The sequence below is a fragment of the Aulonocara stuartgranti genome (genome assembly GCF_965226115.1).
Source record: "Aulonocara stuartgranti genome assembly, chromosome: 14".
NCBI classification, from domain to species: Eukaryota; Metazoa; Chordata; class Actinopteri; order Cichliformes; family Cichlidae; genus Aulonocara; species Aulonocara stuartgranti.
In genome coordinates, this window is record NC_138950.1 from 24,355,142 (window position 1) to 24,366,195 (window position 11,054).

The following is an 11,054-nucleotide window of genomic DNA, read 5'->3' on the forward strand; positions in this document are numbered from 1 at the left end:
TAACGAGCACGGTAACTAGTTATTATGCCAAAATCAGGAACGCGTTAGTCGTTACTGTGATTTAGATAGGGTAGTTACTCGTTACTTCGTGTGGTGGCTATCGCGGAGCTTCCACAGATTCAGTAACATTAGCTAGTGGTGGAAGCCAGCAGGTGGATGAAGGAAAAGGGACGCAGAAGGAAAAGAGACCCGAAGCGGCCGCCGGTCCAAGTTCAGGTAAGAAGTTATGACCTGCAGTCTCTCTGGGTCAGATATAAACCAAGTTTAGTTGGAGTTTATTTTCGTTATTCTGACTTTTTCCGTACTGCGTGCTAGCTAGCATGACGGAGTTTCTATACAGCTGGGTGGGTGCTATGAAGTTAATGATGTTGAACTTTATTTTGTTCATAAGTTATTAGAGTTGCCAACCGTCCCGTCTGGTATTCAGAGAAAATATTACGCGTTTCTTATTGAGGTGAAAAGGAACAGTTTGTCCCGTAATCCAGCTACAATGAAAAAGGCACAAAGCTGGAGTTATTCTGTGTTTACGCTGCACAGCTGCCTCTTCTTCTTTCATCCTCTCCCCCTCCCTCTCCCGTTTCTACTTCAATCATGAAACTGATCAGTGATCAGCTGATCGGCTTTTCTCTCTTGTTTGTTTATCGCTCACTTTGCGCCGAAAGAGGAAACCAGCGGATGTCGCGCTAAACAACAGCAGCAGTTTAAGCTTGATCAGCTGTTGTTAGAATTTATTTAATATTAATTTATAGTATCAGCTGATGTTTGCTGGAGCCACAGCTGCAAAAAAGCTGCTGGTCATGATATGGTTTGGTTATCTGGTGAGAGGGAAACATGAAGATGAAACCAGGAGATGTCCTTACTGAATCATCAGAGCTGTGATGGAGAAACAGGTTTACCTTTTAGGTGACATGAACGAGTTGAAGGGAAGTTATGAACTGTTTCTGACAGACAAATAACACCAGGATCCTTTTCTAAGTAGCTGACAGCTGGTAACTGTGCAGGTGCGGATCTAGCAAAGTGTTGCCAGGGGTCCATGTAGGGCATTAAAAGGGAAAGGGGGGCACAAAGAAATACTTTTAGTATTTTCAGTTTTTGTGTTGGATGTAAAAGGCGCACATGACACTGTGATGTAGGCTAGAATCATGGCAGTAGTCAATGACGGTCCAGGCGTGGGATTTCTCTCGTGGAAATGGGCACATTATTTTTTCCTTTCTATTGGTAGGTGGCACAGTGTACTTGTGGCAAGTAAGCAAGCTAGAAGACTGGCAAAGTTATGGAAGCAACACATTAACAAGAGAATTCTGAGTAAAACCAAAGTTACTTTCCCTAGTAACTAGTTACTTTGAAAGTAACGAGTAACTTGAAGTAACTCACTTACTTTTGAGAGAAGTAACTAGTAATGTAACTAAGTTACTATTTTAAAGTAACTTACCCAACACTGGTGACCCGTGAATTAAAGCTAAAGTGAGACTGTAAAGGGAAACCACTGATGTTCTCCTTATCTTCAATGATGCCTCTCACTAAATGTAAAAGGGCAGGAATCCAATCAGAAAAAGGACTCTGGAGTAACAAGGCGTGATCTGTGGGCCTAGGCCTATGTGAGTGTCTAACCCAATTACTATGATGCTGGCGGTAAATTGCTGTCCAGAGTGTTTTGCTGTTTTGCAAGGCTCATGTTTTTGTTTGTTTGGTGCCATGACCTAACTGACCTAATTGCAGCCTTGACTGGAAAAGAGGAGTTCAGATGTAAACACAAATACTTCAGAGAAACAGAAAAAACGAACACGCTTAGAATTAAGGTTTGTTAAGCAATATAAAAACACTAGAACTAATATAGTAACCCTATAGTAATTGCCAGAAATTCTTTTCTTTTTCCCTTTTTTTATTGAACCTTCTGACTATGACACAGAGTAACAGAGTATTTTTTTTCCCACAATTTAGAAAAATAAAGAATACTGTCTGGACCTGGTCAGGTAGCAAAGCTGAACCAGCTGTGTGATGCCCATGCAGCCCCTTCTGTGGACACCTACATTTGCATTAATTTATGCTGGAGATAACTCAAACAATGGGCTGCGTGATGTCCTGCCAGCATCAGCAATCTCATGTGCTGCCTCACAACCTCACCAGCCGCGTGCTACTGAACCACATCTGACATGCAGGAGGTGACGTCGAATTGTCCTAAAATATATTCAGTGGAAGTGGCACAAAGTCACAAAGCTACCTCACATGTGTCAACAAAACAAATGAAGGGCTTCTCATTTTAGTATCACATCAAGGTCATGTTGCTTATCATTATCATCAAGCTAATGAAATAGAATAGCCTCCTCTTATTCATGTAGTTTGTTTATATTCATTTCAATACAGATTACAGAAAGGTGCACAACAACCTAGAAGTAAGACCTGGAATGGTTTGACCTATTTTAGTAATAATTACAATACTTTCACATGTTATGAATCCTGTCATCACAACAACCATAGCAGCTGCTTCAGATTAACAAATATAGATGGAAAACGTTTTGTTGCAAAAATATTTAAGAAGCCAAATTGCTGAAGTTCAGTGGTCATGTCACAAAATGGAATATGTCTTGCTCCAAGACCTCTGGTTGCCTTTAAGGAGATGTTAGTGAACCATCAGTCAACTCGGAAGGGAGTGCTGCTGATCTCGACTGCGGATAAAGTTAGACTGTTAAAGGAATAATCAGAGGATCTCCTATGGACACACTTTCCATAGAAAATGTACAGTCTGGAAAAAATCTCGAAGGTCACCATGCTGAAATAAATAAAGTTATATCTGGCCTAACAAAGTTAAATAAAATAATTATTTTTTTAATGAGGGTGGATCCGATTTTGCCTTAGTTCCTCGCGGATGTGTGGGGATAGACAGCTTCTTTCCCACTGACTTCCCAGTCGTTCCACCGGAGAAGAGCCAAACAAACACGAACACTTACGATACACTGTTTCACAAGATTCACTGAAATAATTGCATTTTAACAACTAACTACATTATTAAGACAACATACTAATATACACTGTACCATATTTTGACTATATAAATATAGTACACCAATAACTAAAAGCATCTCACATATCATGTGATTTATCACAATTTCGGAGTTTTCAACTTGCACGTCATCCTGTTTATATCTGCTCCCTGTAAATGAAGAGGTTGCTCAGACTAATGTAGCGTAGAGTATAGCTATACTTATACTAAGTGTAAACAGACGATTTCCTGCCTGGTGATCTGGATTTTAAGTGTTGGTTTCTGTCACAGTACTTACCATGTAAACAAAGTCCAGTGTCGCAGTGTGGAAGCAAACAACAACAGTGATGTGTACAAAAAGCACAGGTCCCTTGCTTCTCTGCATGTTGTTGCTGTGGTTATTTAATGTGTGTTTATGTGTGTGAAAAAGAAAAAAGATGGGGAGAAATGACAAAAATGCAACATTTATCTGCCTTTGAAAAAAAAAACTCCTTTCTTTAATCCACATTTCTAAACAGAAAGGTTTGGTGTAAAACAGAGTCAAGGCAGTATCCATGTCTGAAAGATCTCCTTGTGCTCTGTAACTGCTTTTGCTGCCATTAGTCCAACCAGCTCCTACTGTTCTGCGTAGGATATTGCCCATCATCATCACAAGCAAGGCAAAGGCCAAAAACACAGACCATACTTTCTTCTCCACAGGCCCATCTCTGCGGATGCCTCACCAACAGATGTCCAGGGATTACCCAGTCCCTTTGGAAAGGCACTGGCTACGGTTTTGTTTGTGAGTTTGCTTTACTAATTTTTTCAAGTATTTTTAGACAAGGTTGTGCTGAAATGCAGAATCAGTGGGTGGAACAGAACATCTAAAAACCACAGGTCTTCCGCTTTGACAGCAGGTGATGCGTCACAACCACCGCACATCTGGAATATGGCACTGTTTTATCTTCCATTTAATCCTGTATACTGTATGACTGGAACAGAATCATTTATAGTTAATAGGACTGAGTATGACATTACTCAGGGAATAGCAATCAAGCTGTTTGTCCTATAATCATGATCTTAGTGTTTAGTATGTATTTTGTTCAGTGGCTAAAGCTATTTATATACCATTTAACATGCAACAGTGAGTCATAACGTTGTGATGACTCATTGAAGTCTCAGTCAGAGCATCTCTATAATGGTAAGACTTGTTGGGTTCTCCCATTCGGCAGTGGTAAGTAAAAAAGGATAGTAGTCTTTGTATTTTTGTATTTCCTTCTGATATCTAAGCTGAGGTAACGCAAAAATTTCCCCATCGTGGGATCAACAAAGTCTTATCTTATCAAACTATTAACCAGACTGAGAAATCCTGAAATAATTCTTGTGTAAGGCAACACCAACATGGATGGATTAATCCCTTCGTAGGAGATACTAAAAAGCTTCTTTATATAAATTTAGTGGTGCTAACAAAAGATATTATTATTATTATTATTTTCTGTAGTCATTTATATTTGGTGATATGGCTTCATTGTGGGGACTCCCTGCCCTTCACCGTAAAAACATGAAAAGCCTAATGCATGCTTTCCTGCTCTTCCATGTACATACATAGAAAGCCTAAGGCAGGACCAGAGGGAGCACCCCACCTCAACTACCACTTCTCAGCTACAGAGTAGAGCAGACATTAATACCGACCCATAAGAAATTAATTCAGAGACAGCCCTAAATGTGGGAGCTTGAGTAGAGACACGTTACAAAGCAGCTTGCTAAGGAAACAAGTGTAAAAAGCAGCTTATTCTGTGTAGCCAGCTGGATGTCTGTACGATGTGAACGTCTCAGGTGGCTTTATGAGACATCATATGTATAATAACCTGTAGGGTTGTCCCAAATAGATTTTTGTGGGGTACTGTGTGATCAAACCAAAAAACTGGAGGAGATGGTGCTCAAAATTCATCATTGTCTTGAGTTAAAGACCACAGTTGCTTTGGAAATGATTGTTTGTATGGGATATTGTATTTGTTTTAAATGTTATATACCTATGTGGTATGTGACTTTTGTTGCTATGATGCCAGGTCTCTCTTGGAAATGAGATTTTTAATCTCAATGAGATTTTTTTACCTGGATAAATAAAGGATTAATAAAAAAATAAATTACAATTAAAAATTACAGTTTAAGACAGCAGAACAGTTTCATGTTAAATCAAATTTTCTCTCAGGTCTTTCACTGCTGACCTGCAGGGCTTAGAAGCCCTTTGGCCTTGTCAAAAGTAGAATGCAGATGACTAACAATGGCACCCTTTTGTTTTCAATATTGTCAGCCCAAATTACTTTGTCATTTTGTTCTTTTTCATATGCAAACTAAAGCCTGACAAGATATAAATCACCTTTTTTAAATATATAAATCATGTTACACATTGTATTTATACAAAGTGTCATGACTGTAACAAAGTCGGTTATCAGTTGTTGTTGTTTTTTTTTTTTTTGCTTTATATTTGTCTGCAAAGTATTAATTATATGGCCTAGCATATATATACTCAAAAAACAACAACAAAACAGCTGTTAAAACAAACAAAAATGCTTTAGACCACCTTTTACATCATACACAATGACTTAAATATATAAGGTCTATGCCCCGCTAGAGTAGTTAATATGCTAGCTAATTAAAGAATTTAGTTACAGCAAGTACAGCTCATATCTGAAAATTAAATTGTTAAATCCAAAAACTGTCAGATGAAATATTGCCAGAATGGACAGGTATATAAAGTTGGTGCTCAAGTGCTGTCGATGCTGAGGTCACGGTGTCTCGCAGAATTTCATTGTGTGTTGCCTCTGCTTCTGCCCCCTCTCTCTGTCTGTCGTTAAAGCTTTTCTGCCTGTCAATTATCTATTCCCACAATGACTCTCTGCCATCTGGCTATCTGATGTACTGATGTAGATTAATGCCACAGAGACCCGTATTAAGTCATAAGAAAAAATGTAGTTAACCCTTGCTCACAGGAGAATCCATTTCTGTCACATTCGTTTGCATACTGTTTATGTTCTCTGCCTCTTACACATCAATTAGCCTTTTGTTTCACTCAGCTGATTCTTGCAAATTATTCTTTTGCAAAGCCAAACACAAAACTAAATTCTCCACTGGACTAAAGTAAATATCGATCAATAAAACTATAGAGCAGTTTGAAGTGAGATTTTAAAAGCAGTCGCAGGAAGGTGTTGATAAATGCTACGCACACTTTCTCACACATATAATCACTCATACTCTAAGAACTGCTGCTTCAGGAAAAAGGAAGACAACCAGGCCAGCGGCAAGGTGACAGCCTCCAAGCCAAGGTGACCCTTTTAAATCTATCAGCTACTCATAAGTGTGTGCACATCTCAAGAGGCAACAGCATGCTCACTTATTGTAAAGTCTCTCTGGCATAAAGACCAGTGGTGTAGAAAGCATTCGCAGCTTTTACTTACATAAATCTATAACTATATATCTGTGCGGGTATTGTTATGCAATCAAGCCTACTCTTAAAAATGGGAATTTAAATAATAATAAATAAAAATAAAATGTAAAGGCAATGCAGAAAAATGTACATATTGTACAGTAATGTCATTAGTTTTCTTAGGTTAGTATTGGTCTTGTATTATTGTAAACTTTGTGCTCATTTTTAATTAGTTTGTATTCAGCTACAAGTTGTGGCTTCAAAAATGTTTGTATGTATGAACAGATTTTTAAAAAAGCAAGTGGATGAATGGATTTTCTATTTCCTTCTTATACTTTGAATTTTCTAAAAGTATTGAGAAGGCTGTTGTAAGTGGTAAAGGATTATCAAGGGCCAATTTTCTGTCAGTTGACTGTACTTGTATAGTTTAGTCAAATGTTAAGTGAGTTCTACATAATAATAAAAATAAATTCTTTGCAGGTTTGTCTCCAAAAATCTTGTTTTCTTTTTTAAGTAATGAATAAATAAAGTACCTTGAGTAGATGTACACACTTCCATTACAATGCAGAGAAGACATGCATGCACAGCTCAGCTGGATGTAACCTGTAGATCGGTGACAGATAAGTGCTTAAGCAAATTGTATCAAAAGAAATATGAATCACCTCAAAGGGCTGCTAAAAGCCACTGACTGTGTCTGAGTTTTTTGTAGTTAAAGGTGGGAGCAAAGCATATCCAAGTGTTAATGTGCAGTAAGGACTTTCCAGCCAAGGTCCTCTCTCAACACAGCTATAAAAAAAAAAATATATATATATATATATATATATATATCTTCTGTAGATGTAATTAAAGAGATCATCCACTTGGACTGAGAGGCTAGCCCATGCTCCCTAATATGGCGCTAATTGAGGCAAACCCTCTCGTACTTCAGAGGTCACAAGGTTCTCCTCCCCTCTCGCCATAAATGTGCAGCCACAGCTGGCAAGAATCATCCTTCACGAATTGGTAGAAGCATGTTGACAGAGGGATGAGAATATATTCAATGAACCATAATACCTCTGGGTCAGTTTCACTGACGTGCTTGTCCTTGGTTTCTTGTACTTCTATAAATGGTGGCACTTCTTCATTGTCTTTGCCTCCACTTTTTTCACACTTTGAAGCCAACTCCAATCTATTCTCCTCTCGCTCACTCTTACCTCCCGCTGGCAAGAGTGCTGGCTCTTTCCTCCAGTTGCTTTGAGCAAACTAATTACAATAACTACACCTGCGGGAACCATCTTTTGGTTTGACACGTTGGCTAATAGAGAGCGGCGATTAACTGCTGTGATTCATTGTTCACCTTACTGGAGTCATGTGTCATTTAAGGGGTGTCTGCTCACAGATTCTGTAGATACAGGATATATTGTAGTTTTCTTTTCTTTTGTTGTTATTTTTTGGTTTTAGTAATGTGCCATAAATAATCCAATAAATTGCATTTTTCTTTTCAAAAATACTGTTTTAATATACGTGTGATTTAGTATCATTAATAGACACAGAGTTTCCAGTTCTAAGATGTTATATAACACACGACCCTAATGACATTGGCCAGTGGGCACACTAATATGTTCAGTAATTGTATGCACTAAGTAAACAGTGCTCCAGCTGAGAAATTAGCCTGAGGAGCACATAAACAAATTGTGTCCCTAAGCTTGTTAGCCCACCCCCTTTCACAGACTAATTACGACAAAGTTTGACTTTTCCATAAAATGGTCAGTGTTTCCCTGAGAACACAAGCACAAAAGCTCCCCTTTGAGTGACACCTGCCAGCAGACAAGGCATCTATCTGCATTCCCATTAAGGCAGATTCTTCAGGGCAATAGACTCTCCTTCCGTTGTCCTTTAAAATCAAGGTGGTGAAAAAAAATCAATGCTGCTCTACTGTGGTTCTGCATCCGCACATAGGATGCTGAGTGTATGGAGGTGGCAGGCATCACTAGGGGACAGGCTAGTGAGGCTATCTGGAGGAAATCAATAAAAAAAAAAGCCCATAATAATAGCAGTAACAGTGTCACAATGTTGCTGAGAGTATTTTCTTTTAGTGTATTGATTTATAAAGACGGAAGCCTTATCTTCACGTGTCAATTACAGCTTTGGAATATAAAGAAAGAAAATGCGAGAACTGCAGGCACTGTTTCAGTCATGCTTCATTTACTGCTCCAGTAATGGCAAAGGGATTTGATTTGGCTGTCCTATAGTCGCTCAGAGGTCCCAATATATCTGCCAAGCCAGAAATGGAAAAAATCTCTTGGAAAGACCTGGAAAGGAAAAGGTTCCTCTGTAGAAAAGGAAAATGATGAAGGCAATCACCTCATGAGTGAAGAAAGATAAGGAGCTCTGAACCAAGGGGCTTTGCTCTTACGGTTTAGCACACTTGACCTCGTGGCCTCGTGAGATCTTGCAGCCACAGTCAAAGCTTATTGTTAACTTTTTGGGTCTCACCAGTGATGACGACTTCCACACATGATAGTTTCATTTGTTAGATAACAATGTGGGCTTTTGTTTGTAGAGCTCAAACTCACGGACATATATATGTTGACGTGAATTTAAATCATCAGTTTACTATATATAATATTGTGGGGCATTATAATATCACATAAAATTAAATAGCCCTAGTTGTCCTGAATGATACATCAGTTATATATATTCAGTTTTATTAAAGTAAGAGATCCAAGACACTGTGAAAATGAAACTAGTAAAGAAACACGTGATAATTAATCTTATTCTTGGAATATTGCATATGTCAAAGTGTAAGGTTCCGATTACTGATATTGTCTTTAGTTACTTGAACTGCATCTCACTGAGTCTCCCACCTGAGATTTTGCTGCTATTGAAATGTACATCAAATGTACATCTATATCCATCCATAATGACTACTTATAGTACTGTGGTTGGTTTGTTATACTCAACTATATATATATTTTATTTTTTATTTTTTAAACAATTCCCCTCTTGCCACTGCGAGCAGTCTATCCTTCAAGCTCAGGTCCTTTACCAGAGGGAGCTTTAGGGTCCTGCGCAGTATCTTAGTTGTTCCCATGACTGCGCTCTTCTGGACAATGATCTCGGATGTTGTTCCTGGGATCTGTTGGAGCCACTCGCCTAGCTTGGAAGTCACTGCACCGAGTGCTCCAATTACCACTGGGACCACTGTTACCTTCACCCTCCACATCCTCTCGAGCTCTTCTCTGAGCCCTTGGTACTTCTCCAGATTCTCGTGTTCCTTCTTCCTGATGTTGCTGTCATTCGGTATCGCTACATCTATCACTACGGCCGTCTTCCTCTGCTTGTCCACCACTATTATGTCCAGTTGGTTAGCCACCACTAATTTGCCTGTCTATATCTGGAAGTCCCACAGGATCTTAGCTCGGTCATTCTCAACCACCCCAGGGGGCATCTCCCATTTTGACTTCAGGACTTCCAGGTTGTACCCGGCACAGATGTTCCTGTACACTATGCCGGCCACTTGGTAATGACATTTCATGTATGCCCTGCCAGCTAGCATCTTGCACCCTGCTGTTATGTGCTGGATTGTCTCAGGGGCATCTTTACACAGCCTGCACCTGGGGTCTTGCCTGGTGTGATAGACCCCAGCCTCTATGGATCTTGTGCTGCCATGATTAATGCCTCTGTGCTCTCTTTCAGTCCAGCTTTCTGGATTTGAGACACTTCTTCTTTCTGCCTTATATAAAATTAGGTTAATTTGAGAGCTTGTGAGTGATTTTTACATTGGTATTATAGATACATGAATTTTTACTGCATTATAGGCACTAAATCTTCACATAGAAGAATGCTAATTTGTGCTGCATCAATTCACATCTAAACACTGCATTTATTATTTATTCATTTTATTTATTTAAAAGGAGCTACTCTTCTATATGCCAGTGTTAGCCAGCTGGCTTATTTTCAGCTGCAGTTCTTTGGTGTGATGTTCCAATACCATGCAAAGCTGACCATCTGGCAGCATGCAAAGGACGTGGGGCAAGTTAACAATAATTTACTAAAAAACTGTTTTAATTCTAATAATAATAAAAAGCACATATCTGCTTTTCTATAAGGGAACACTTTTTTGTTACATGCATTTTTTAAAATAAGGCTGTCACATGTGCCTAGCATGTTGCACTGATGGTGCCAATGGCTTTCAGCTCTAACATTTTCATTTGAAAGTATAGACACTGACTGATCTTTGTGGAATGAAATCATTGGTTGGGTTTGTCACAAGTTTTCATTCGGCTAATGTTGGGCAGTTACCTACAAGATTTAAATTCTTTAGTGCCCAAGGACATTTGCTGCCCTGTTAAAATCTCCATCTGTCCTGTCCCATCTGTGTAGAAACAGAGATTTGCTCTCTGCTTGCTCACAGGTGAACGTGTCCGGTATTCAAGGTGAGCAGCGACTGGCACACAACGACTGCTACTCTTGAAAGAGACTTTCAAATGCATTGTTTTAATAAGGAAATGGCTGCTGTACACTGCTGGTAGTGCTAACCCATGTCATTCTCACCCATTACCTACTGAAAAACAGGCTCGCCACACATTACTGACATAAATCAATAGTCTGTTGATTTTTGCCTCTTTGAGGCTTCATTTCTGAAGAAACCTTGCCACAGATAGGAAAATCGGCTTCCTGAAGACA